Source organism: Corythoichthys intestinalis, chromosome 1 (assembly GCF_030265065.1).
Source record: "Corythoichthys intestinalis isolate RoL2023-P3 chromosome 1, ASM3026506v1, whole genome shotgun sequence".
Lineage (NCBI taxonomy): Eukaryota > Metazoa > Chordata > Actinopteri > Syngnathiformes > Syngnathidae > Corythoichthys > Corythoichthys intestinalis.
The window spans coordinates 56,701,575-56,714,476 of record NC_080395.1 but is presented as its reverse complement, the minus strand read 5'-3'; positions in this window follow the sequence as shown (position 1 = coordinate 56,714,476).

Genomic DNA, 12,902 nt, shown 5'->3' with positions numbered 1-12,902 from the left:
GCAGCTGCATAGTCTGCGTATTGGCTGGGCCGGCCCTGGGTGAGACAAACTGCTGGCCGCGAATATCGACGCAGTGTGGACCACCACACACAGTCGTTGCTTGCCAGCGGTTAATGCGTGTATTTGGCGACAATATTGCCAAGAGCACGGTAAATTTCAAGTGAATTTTATGTGACAGTACATATTTACTGATGGCAACTGCTGCAGGAGCCGCTGCTTGCCTGCATGCTTTCCAGGCAGGTGCTTGCTAATGGTTGGCTGTTTCGCTTTTGCAAAGTCCCACTGACGAGAAATGCTTCTTACATTCATTAAGAGCGAGTCTTTATGAATGGCATGGTAGATGAAACATTTAAACCTGGGGTCGCAACCTCAGTTTGGTTCACAGGCCATTCACAGAAGTTAGATCTCAAGAGGGCTGGAACAGTAAATGTTTGGCCTAATAAGCTAGAAATTATTTCCCCCAACAATGCATTCACATTTAGTGATTATTTAGCAAATCTTTTTTTAAATCGGCAAAAAAAATTTTTTTTAATGAGTGCAATGTTAACAACTAACTGCTATGAATCAGTTTTCATTTCCATATCAGCAACGTACTTTACTTATTAGCAGCGTAGCCTACAGTGTCTATCATAAGTATGTTTTCCCATTTTATTACATAACATCCTGTCTGATGGCCAAAGAGATCAATTTTGCTCTCATTAGACCAAAGAATCTTCTTCCACTTGACCATGGAGTCTTCCACATGCTTTGTGGCAAACTTTAGTTGAGATGTAATATGACTTCTCTTCAACATTGTACGCTATGTTTGGCAGAAACCAAACACTAGACATCACCAGAAACGCCATCCACACAGTATGGATATTTCTCAGCAATCGGACCTGGGAGGCTTGTAAAAATAGACGTCAGAATTAATGCTGCAAAATACACTGAAATCCCGGGGGACAAATTTCTTCAATCTTTAAGAGAGTTACTTCTTGAGGCAATGTCTTCACGTAGCGGTTTATTTGGCACAAAGAACTTTTTCTATGGTTTGGCCTATTATCCACATGCACATTTAAACGAGGGTTCTTTAAAACTGTCCAAAATTAAGATGTGCGAATTCTGCGGTTGTAGCACCATCATGTCACGTGGACACTGATAACCGAAGATTTAACTGTGGAAACGTCACTGACTGCGACTAACTTTGGTCTCATGTGACTTGGAAACAATGTTTACATCGTTTACGTTTAGATCTAATTATTAAACAGATGCTTCCATTTATTTACAAACTCTTGGAGTTGTTTTTTGCGCAGTTATGAATCTACTTAAAAATGAATGAATACAGTTGGTCGTGGAAGCTTTTTTTTCTCCTATAAATTTGCTGGTGTAGACGTAATTATTTTTTCCTCAGTTTAAAAAGAAAAAAAAAACATCTGCCAAGTGTACACATGGCCAGACTCACTGCTGTGATTGTAGCCAAAGGTGCTGCATCTATGAGATACTGACTTGAAGGGAGTGAAAAATTATTCAAACAATTAAATTCATTTATATTTTTTATTTCTTTAATATTACACTGTAGAAATTTGTTTTCACATTTACATTAAACCTTTTTTCCCAATACACGTTTGTGTTAAAATGCCAAATTGTTTTGACCATGGTTGGTTTATGAATCCAATGAAAGGGGCAAACATCCAAGTGGCTGAATACTCAACAGGCACTGTAAATATTCAGGCATATTGCTTCTGTTCGAGCACACTCACTTTGTTCATGCATGTTGTGTCTATGTCAAAATAAAGGGTGATTTTGTGATGATTTGTAGCATCAATTTCTGTAAATTTAATTAAAATGTGCCTGTGGTGCAGAAAAAAACTCCATGGGGCAGTTTATAACCCCTGGTGGGCCATTTCCAGGGGCCCTATGTTTGACATCCTCTAAACCAGGGGTGCCTGAGTCCGGTCCTTGAGATCACCTATCCAGCTTGTTTTCCATATCTCCCTCCTTTAACACACCTGAACCAAATGATCAGCAAGCTCTGCAGGAGCCTGATAACGATCCTGATTATTTGATTCAAGTGTTTTGGAGGAGGGAGACATGGAAAATAGGCTGGATAAGTGATCTCGAGGACCGGACTTGGGCACCTCTAATCTAAACAATGTATCATCCGCATTGTAACAAGCTGTGGTAACAAGTAGAAATTTGGCACCTGAGTGGGGTGGGGTTTAAGCACAGTCAGTGGGCATACATAAACAGTCTAAGACCTGGTGACTGGCCATTTCTTCCCATTGTGAAACCTTATTAAATATAGTTTATAATTATTATTTTTTAAATTATTATTATAATTATTAAATATCTTAATTCTCTTATCTTTGACCCAAGCAATTAATTTGTTAATGCTGACTTCCACTCGAGTGTCCCTGTAAATGTAAAGTATGCTGGCCTATGTTTTTTATTTTATTTTATTTTTTAACTATTTATATAAATGTGTGGCAGTAGCTACCTCCCTTGACACCACATCCCCGGAGCTGCATTTCAGTGGTTAATTTTCCTCTCATGACAGTTCAGCTGTCATTTTTCACCCACCCAGCAATCACCATGGCTGTCCATCACAGTCACATAGTTGGAGCATTGCAGCACTTCTCCTGTCACTCTGACCCAACTGTATGAAGTTAGTCCGGCCACAGTGTCAGGTTCTGGTCAAAATCTAGGAGAATGGAATTTGATGTGGGGGTCTGGGTGCATTCCAGGCCTTCTGCTGGTCCTGCAGTCTACTTGTGACATTTTTCTTTTTTAATTTAACAATGTTAAAAATTCTAAGCGCTTAGGCATTTATTGACTTGTGGTGTTACCTGTCTCGTGCATCTATTTTGTATGTCTTGTTTTCCATAGAATTTTGTGGTGGATGAAGCTGTTGTCCTAATGGCCGACTTGGTAAGTATCAATTTCCGTTCACATTATTTTTCATTTATCTATTTCAGTAGCATGTCTTTGTGGAGCTCTTTGGGATCTATTTGATGATTTAGGGGTATAAATGAATTTGACTTGACTCGTGACTGTAGCTTTGGGAACAAAAAAAGAATATATGGGCTTTGCTAATGTGGACAAGAAGCAAGGCAGCTGTCATTGCGGCGTCCTGACCACTGAGGAGGACGGCTAACACTATTGGTGATGTGATGTGATGTGATGTGATGGGATTTTTTCATTTTATTTTTTACAGTCGATGGTTTCGTGCTGTTACCAGTAGACGACAGGTTAGGTACTAGTTTTTTGTTTTATAGGTTACGTAGTAGTACTAATGCTTTATGACCTTTGAGCTGCTGTAAATCTTGTGAGAGAATGATTTTTTTGGAAGCCCTTTTAATTTTCATATTAGTCTTAGTCGTTTGGTCAAAAATACGTATTAGTCTTAGTCATATTTTATTCATTCCAAAATGTGTTCGTCTTTGTATAGTTTTAGTGGATGGAATCCCAGATATATTTTGTCTCATTTTAGTCGGTGATTACTCAAAAAGTTTTCATCTGTAAAATTCAAATGCAGTTCCAAAATAAATAAAGGTCTCCAACAAATATCGAATGAACATTGACAGACGAACACATATTTTAACGTCTACAAGAGCAACACCAACTTTGTGATGATAAAACACACATATAGCATGAAAACTACATTATTTTCAATATTTCAATTTCAATTAGACCCACCTGGACGCCACGAACTGTATGTAAAAAAAAAAAAAAAAAAAAAAAATGTCTGATGCTCGCCACGCTAAAGCGAACGCTATGCTAAAGCTATGAGTTACATTTAGTGTGTGATGATCACTCAGCACAGACCTTTAAAGGGTCATACAACATATCATATTATCTCTTGCCAAGATAAAACAAATTTTACTACGTGTTTCAGAGCAAGCAAGATGGAGCGCAGCGTAGCTTCAAGCGCATCTTAACACCAGTGAGGATGGGGGAGTGGCGCAACACATCTCACATGAGTGACACGACCCAAACAGTCCTAAGATGCAAAAAAACTAGCATTTGTCTCGTTATGTTTTAGTCTCAAAAGACACATTTTTAGCTCGTCATCATCTTTAAAAAAAATGTTCGTAGGTGACATATTTTCATTCTCGTCATCGTTGACAAAAACAACAATGCCATGAGAAAGCTTTTCTCTTTCCAAAATTGTTGTAGAGATGGCTAGCTATTTAGGATTTGACGCTTTTTGTCCAATTGTTTTACAACAACATAGTAAAAAACATCACATCTAATTTAATATACAGTGTGGCAAATAAGTACTTAGTCAACCACCATTTGTGCAAGTTCTCCTACTTGAAAATATTAGAGAAGCCTGTAATTGTCAACATGGGTAAACCTCAACCATGAAACACAGAATGTGGAAAAAAAACAGAAAATCACATTGTTTGATTAATTTGGAAATAAATTCTTTAATAGAGTGGAAAATAAGTATTTGCTCACCTACAAACAAGCAAGATTTCTGGATGTCAAAGAGGTCTAACTTCTTCTAATGAGGTCTAACGAGGTCTTACGAGGCTCCACTCGTTACCTGTATTAATGACACCTGTTTTAACTCATTCTCGGTATAAAAGATACCTGTCCAAAACCTCAGTCAGTCACACTTCAAACTCCACTATGGCCAAGACCAAAGAGATGTCAAACGACACCAGAGACAATATTGTAGACCTGCACGAGGCTGGGAAGACTGAATCTGCAATATTTAAAATGCTTGGTGTAAAGAAATCAACTGTGGGAGCAATTATTAGAAAATGGATGACATACAAGACCACTGATAATCTCCCTCGATCTGGGGCTCCATGCAAGATCTCACCCCGTTGCGTCAAAATGATAACAAGAACGGTGAGCAAAAATCCCTGAACCACACGGGGGGACCTAGTGAATGACCTACAGAGAGCTGGGACCACAGTAACAAAGGCTACTATCAGTAACACAATGCGCCGCCAGGGACTCAAATCCTGCACTGCCAGACGTGTCTCCCTGCTGAGGAAAGTACACATCCAGGCCCGTCTGCGGTTCACTAGAGAGCATTTGGATGATCCAGAAGAGTACTGGGAGAATGTGTTATGGTCACATGAAACCAAAATAGAACTTTTTGGTAGAAACACAGGTTCTCGTGTTTGGAGGAGAAAGAATACTGAATTGCATCCGAAGAACACCATACCCACTGTGAAGCATGGGGGTGGAAACATCATGCTTTGGGGCTGTTTTTCTGCAAAGGGACCAGGAAAACTGATCTGTGTAAAGGAAAGAATGAATGGGGCCATGTATCGAGAGATTTTGAGTGAAAATCTCCTTCCATCAGCAAGGGCATTGACGATGAGACGTGGCTGGGTCCTTCAGCACGACAATGATCCCAAACACACAGCCAGGGCAACAAAGGAGTGGCTTCGTAAGAAGCATTTCAAGGTCCTGGAGTGGCCTAGGCAGTCTCCAGATCTCAACCCCATTGAAAATCTGTGGAGGGAGTTGAAAGTCCGTGTTGCCCAATGACAGCCCCAAAACATCACTGCTCTAGAGGAGATCTGCATGGAGGAATGGGCCAAAATACCAGCAACAGTGTGTGAAAAGTTTGTGAAGAGTTACAGAAAGCATTTGGCCTCCGTTATTGCCAACAAAGGGTACAAAATTTATTGAGATGAACTTTTGGTATTGACCAAATACTTATTTTCCACCAGGATTTGCAAATAAATTCTTTGAAAATCAAACAATGTGATTTTCTTTTCTTTTTTTTTTTCCCCCACATTCAGTCTCTCGTGGTTGAGGTTTACCCATGTCGACAATTACAGGCCTCTCTAATATTTTCAAGTGGGAGAACTTGCACAATTAGTGGTTGACTAAATACTTATTTGCCCCACTGTAACTAGTGAAATGTAAGTATGTGAAAACTTGTCCTTCTGTCTGTAAACAGCAGTGCTACTCAGTCTTTGTGGTAGTTCCACATAAAAATCTACTGACCTACATCCTGAAGCCTTATGCTGTTGTTAAGTTGAAACTTTGTTGAACATAAACGTGCAGGGTATCCAACGGAGAACGCCATACTGGCAAATCCAACCATTAAACTTACTAGTGAGGTCAGATTTGTACACCACTGCTGACTTGGTTGGTTGCTTGAGGTCAGACTCTCGGGCTGCGATCTTGCCATTGAATTTGTCTATTTAAAATCATGATGTAAACGCCAAACAAGTAAACCCATATGATCTCTGAGGGTGGAAGGTATTTCACACTGAAATTGCAGCTCTGGGGGCTATTCTTATACCCTCTTGCAGATATTCAGCAAAAACTCACAAGTGCAAAGAATGTAAGAATAGTGAAGCTTCTATATTAAAATGTGACTTCATCTCTTGAGAATGATTTGATTGAAATAGCTGTTTATTTCAGCAAATATAACTTCCTAATGCTGAAAATTCAACATTGGTTCTTTGCAACCTACAAAATTTGTTGAAAGTCCATTTCGCATATTTAATGTTTTATATTTTGCTTTGTTTTTATTTTCCGGAAACCCCTGTCTTTTTTGTTATGTTTATTATGTTCCAACATTTGAATGTTAATAAAATGACTAGGTCAAGAAATACATTCACTGTTCGCTTGTAAATGTTAGGGCCTCCGCCCCTCCTTCCTGACACCTGCCTCAGATGAGGGGAGTTCTTCTGATTACAGGTTGGGCGTCAGACCTAAGCCAGCTTTAAAAGCCCGGCAGACGCACAACCACGTCGCCCGATCAATTTGTCTGGTTTCTCCGTCAGTTGTTTCTTACATCCCTAGTGTATACAAACCGGATTCGGTTGAAGTTGGGAAATTGTGTAAAATATAAATAAAAACAAAATACAATGATTTGAAAATCCTTTTCAACCTATATTCAATTGAATACACTACAGAGACAACATATTTAATGCTCAAACTCATAAACTTTAAGTTATTTTTCAAATAATAATTAACTTAGAATTTCATGGCTGCAACACGTGCAGTAGAAGTTGGGAAAGGGCATGTTTACCACTTCGTTACATCACCTTTCCTCTTAATAACACTCAATAAACGTTTTGAAAGAAAGGAAACTAATTCGCTTAGGTTCTCATGTGGAATTCTTTCCCATTCTTGCTTGATGAACCGCTTCAGTTGTTCAACAGTCTGGGGTCTTCTCTGTCGTATTTTATGCTTTATAATGCGCCACACATTTTCAATGGGAGACAGGTCTGGACTTCAAGCAGGCCAGGGGAGAACCTGGACTCTTTTACTTCGAAGCCACGCTGTTGTAACACTTGCAGAATGTGGCTTGGCATTATCTTGCTGAATTAAGCAGCGGCGTCCATGAAAAAGACATCGCTTGGATGGCTGCATATTTTGCTCCAAAATCTGCATGTACTTTTCAGCATTTATGTTGCCTTCACAGAAATGTAAGTCACCCATGCCATGGGAACTAATGCACCCCCATACCATCACAGATGCTGGCTTTTGAACTTTGCGTTGATAACAGTCCGGATGGTCCGCTTCCTCTTTGGTCCGGAGGACACGATGTCCAAAAACAATTTGATAAGTGGACTCCCCAGACCACAAAACACTTTTCCATTGTGCATCAGTCAATTTTACATTTTACATTTACAGGCCCAGAGAACCCGGCAGCGTTTCTGGATGTTGTTCATAAACGGCTTTTGCTTTGAATGGTAAAGTTTTAACTCACACTTACTGATGTAGTGACGAACTGTATTTACTGACAGTGGTTTTCGGAAGTTTTCCTGAGCCTATTTGGTGATATCCTTTACATACTCATGTCGGTTTTTAAGGCAATGCCGTCTGAGGGATCAAAGGTCACGGTCATTCAGTCTTGGTTTCTGGCCGTGGCGCTTACGTGCATTGATTTCACCAGATTCTCTGAACCTTTTGATGATATTATGGACCGTAGATGTTGAAATCTCTAAATTCCTTGCAATTTTGCTTTGAGAAATGTTGTTCTTAAACTGTTCAACTATTTACTCACGCAGTTGTGGACAAAGTGGTGAACCTCGCCCCATCCTTGCTTTTGAATGACTGAGCATGTTTGGGGAGGCTCCTTTTATGGTACCCACCTGTTCTCAATTAGCCTGATCACATGTGGGATGTTCCAAATAGGTGTTTGATGAGCTTTTCTCAGCTTTCTCAGTATTTTTTTTGCCACCTTTCCCAACTTCTACTGGACGTGTTGTAGCCATGAAATTCTAAGTTAATTATTATTTGGCAAAAAACAATTAAGTTTATCAGTTTGAACATTAAATATGTTGTCTTTGTAGTGCATTCAATTGAATATGGGTTGAGAAGGATTTTCAAATCGTTGTATGTTTTTATTTACATTTTACACAATTTCCCAACTTCAACCGAATCCGGTTTGTATATATTGATTTTTGAACACCAGCTTATGATATATTTTTCTCGCCTCCAGGACCTAACCAGCACGTCCCTCCTCAGATACCTCCACCTCCCCAGTAAACCGTCAACCCGACAACCGCCAGCTTCCCACATTGGCATCCACAGTGCTCACCGTGACCACGCCGCCTCTCGCCTGGGCAAACTCTGACAACCAAATAAACTTCACATTTCACCACTCTGTTTTCACGTTGTCTGTGTTGGGATCCCAACACCGGTTCCACGATCCGTAATAGTAAATGCTGACAATTAAGGGACTACTCCTTGTAATATTACACTTATATATGCTTGTCTGGACAAGACAAGGAGCAACCAGTAGTCCAGCAATTCTTGTATAAAAGTTCATATTAAAAATTCAAATGCTAAAATTCTAATCCCACACAGAAAACTAATCTATTAAACTAAAAATTTTCAGTTATTCCTTTGTGCATTCAGTGATAAACCTTTTCCCCTGCATCTATAATAGCTAATTGCATCAGCGAGTTCTTCGTATCTAGGTAAACTTGCAATTGAAAAGTAGAATGGACACATTATATAAAATCAGATTCTAATGGAAGTAAACTTGTCTGACTTCTACAAACAACGATGTAGTTTTGCATGGGGACGGTAGGGACGTAACAACTTTTCAGGATGCTTGAATTGTCCCCACCAACTGTTAAGCAACCTAATTTGCTGTTAGGGAGCGTGAGAAGGAGAGGATTCCGGTGCAGACAAACAGGGCTTGTGAATGAGCAATGATTTATTAGCGACACCAAGGAAGAAGTGTTGTTGTAGCCTGCTCTATTCGGGGTGGCTGAGCCGGCGTGAGGCGAGGGAGCTCGGAAGGAAGCAGGCGTGGAATCCGACAAGGGGCGCGCAGAGAACAGGTCCTGGGGCGAGAGAAAAAACAAGTCGTGAGCTTGTGATCAGAGGAACGTATCAAAGCAATGCGAGAAACAACTGACGGTGGAACCAGACGAGTTGATCGGGCGATGTGGTGGTGCGTCTGCTGGGCTTTTAAAGCTGGCTGATGTTAACCGCTCTCAGCTGTGGCCGCTCCACCCGTCTGACCTGTAATCAGCCAAACTCCCCTCACCTGAGGAAGGCCTCAGGAAGAAGGGGCGGAGGCCCTAACAATTTGCATTATGTAAAGGGTTCACTTATATAGGTATATTAGATTTTTTTCCCATATGTTGTAATGATAAAATAGACCCTACCATTATTAAGTGAATTACTTTCATTATGTTCAGACTTACATTTATCCCTTTTCACTTGATGAATGTACCGGTTGATTTTTACCCCCTCAAACGAACGTTTGGTTGGCTAATTACTTGAAGCCTCCCGTCCCACCACAAAGACACACACACACATACTCACACAGCCCGGCAGATTCAAGTCGACAACATGCCACCTCCTCCGGAGAGGAGGGATATTATTCAGTTTTTTTTTCTGCCAGCAGCAACCACTGTAAGTCATGTAAAAAGATGTCAGTGTTGTGGAAGTTGAGGAAACACCACTAATTTTGCTACTGAAGGTCCGACCTGCATAACATTAGCATAACATTAAATTTGCTAATCTACAAAACTACTGCAGTCAGGCCAGCCTCCACAAGGAACAGCGAAGTCAAGCTAGCCGTCCCTTATTTGGATCATTTTTTGCATTATGTGCATTACAGTAATATCGTCCCAACTAAAGTTGAGACCAAACCTAGGCCCTAGTTTACAAATCATACTCAGCAGCAATCAGAACGCTCCATAGCGCACCATCTTTCACTATGATTCTTCAATTTTAAAATAAATACCTTGGAAGGTGAAACATTTTATAGTACTTGACGTTCGGATTCAGTTACAATCAGTACTAACCATAATTATATTGTAAAGTTAAATAGCCCCCCTGGTGCCAGGGTAAAAAAAAAATATTTTCATATGTAATCAGTAACCACATTTTAGTCATCTTTACGTACAGATTACTGAACTGTGGGTACAGATTACCTATGATTTTTCCCTCTACCCTGGCACCAGATGGGCTTTGTGTGTGTAAAGGAGATCCAGAAAACTAGCAAATATATTAACTCCCACTGTCATTAGTTTGTTTCTTCCATTTTTACAGACTGTCTTCATTATGCCATTGGCGTTGATTTAAAGACTTCGTTATCAAGGCGGAACATTTACCCCAATACCTTGCAGGTATTATTTGATTTTAATCTACAGCAGGAATCCATAACCACAGTGGCTGCACGGTGAGGCTGAGCACAAAAACACTTCGAGTGGAGTAAAATAATTTTTTTTTTTTAAATAAATTCAAAAAAACCAACACCAAACTCCCATGTGGCACATTGCAACTCTTGGGCCTATAAAGACACACAGATTCTCAGTCTCTATGTCTAAGCGTCTAAACATTTGAACAGGACAGGCTTTAAAAAAAAAAAAAAAAAAAAAGCCCTGCGAATTCGAATTTTACAGTGTTTTAACTGTGATAATTTCTGAGTGAGGATTTTGATGCCAGTAGACTTTCTATTCGTCATTTATCTACATTGCTCCTGAACACTTCAAGGTGTGCGCCAGCATTAAAAGATGAGTCCTTAGGGAAAAAGATGACGGGTACCACAAGACGAGACCGACTCATTGAATACAAATGAGCACATGGCTCGTGCTTTGGTGGTCGTTCTACCATAAGATAACCCCCGTTACATATGTTGAGCAATGGAGAATGAAAATTATTACCAATTTACATTGATACTTGTCGGTCATTAATAATGACATGCCATATTGACAGCTGTGCATTGCGGATGTAGGTTTTTAAGGGACCCTTCCCGTAGATGTCGTCCAAATTAGTTTTTGAATTTTTATATACTTATATTATTTCATAATTTTCTTTGTACACATACTGTATCTATTTTATTGAATAGTGTTTTGTTGTCGCTTCTTAGTGCTACTCGCTGAGAAAGTGTTGCTTTTTGAGCCGTGAATGAATCGCTTTCTGATGCACGTTTGACCAGAAGGTGTGAAGCGGAACAGTGTAAAATAATGTCCATCATGTCTGAAAACAGCTTTCGGTTGACACCAACATTTACAAATGATGAATGGCTTTTGCCTGGGAAAAACATACATAAACCTGAAATTGTCACTTGTGAAATAACACTGGGGAACAGTAGCCAGTGATCAAATAGTTACCATAATCAGTTTTTTTTTTTTTTTTTTCATTGCAACATTCAAATCCAAAATATCCATACTAAATTAGGGCTGCATCAGTTCACAATCATTATCTAATTAGCAAAGCAAAATTGAAGATGAGATCTTGTTCATGTCTCATTTAAATCTCTGACAAATGAATCAGCAATAATCGAGACCAAAGTGGTTTTCTTAGTTTTCTCAAATTTGTCTCATGAGAAGTCTCATAGTGAGCATTACATGAGAAGGTCTTGAGAATAGTTCTACTAGCACGATTTTTCAATCAAGTCTCACAGTTGTCTCCTTTCAAGATCTCACCAAGAGACAACTGTGAGTACTTGTGTCGATCGCAAATGCGTCTCAATTTTATCTCCTTAATTGGAGTCACGATCTCAGTAATGTCTCAGTAAAAGACATGGATGAGCAAAGTATTTTATTTCTTCAACTTAGCTCAAAACTGCCTCTTTTACTGATCTCGCAGAGCAATCTTAAATTGTGCCAGTCACAAATATTTCTCAATTTGATCTCCTTCCAGTCTGCAATTGCTCATTTCGGGTTTTCAAGATTCTTTCATTGTAAAAAAGAGTAGTGTCTGCACTGACATGTCCAATCACATCTTAATTCATCTCATGCCAAAATCCGAGAAAATATTATAATCGGTCAAATATTAAATAACATCTGGTTCATTTGGTCCATCTTGTTCAATGTAAAAATTAGAGATGTGACCGAAAATTTGGCGCCGAAAACTATCGGCCGCGACAAATGCATTATCGGTTTTTGGTTTCGAAGACTGAAAGTTTACCACAAAATAGTGTGAAAAACCTTAGTCCGCTTTTTGATGACGTAATCAAACCAGGCAACACGGTGGCTGACGATGTCTTGCTAAAACTACTGGCTCACAGGCAACATTTCTGCGATTTGGAAGGATTTTTTTGGAAATATCAAAGAAATATATAAATTATTAAATGAACCAAAATATAACCAATTTTCTTCATCGCTGCTCCACGCTTTTTCTGGAGTTGCTTTCCATTGATGTGACGCGTCGCATCGAGCACGGTGCATCTGAGCCCGGGTGTGGCTCAGTGGTAGGAAAGTCGTTCCCCAAACCAGAGGTTGTGAGTTCATCCCTCTGTCCTGATACACTCTTCTAAGTATGCTTGAGCAAGGCACTGAACTCCACGTTGTTGAGTCACCAGCAGGTAGATAAGGATATAGTGTCAAAGCGCTTTGAGTGGCCAAAAGGTGCTGTACAAGTATAACTCCATTTTTAATTAAGAAAATTTCTCTTCACAAATATTGCTCAAATCTGGTTTTCTCAAATCAATCTCCTTTGTCTCAGTGATGTCTTTGCTCATTTTG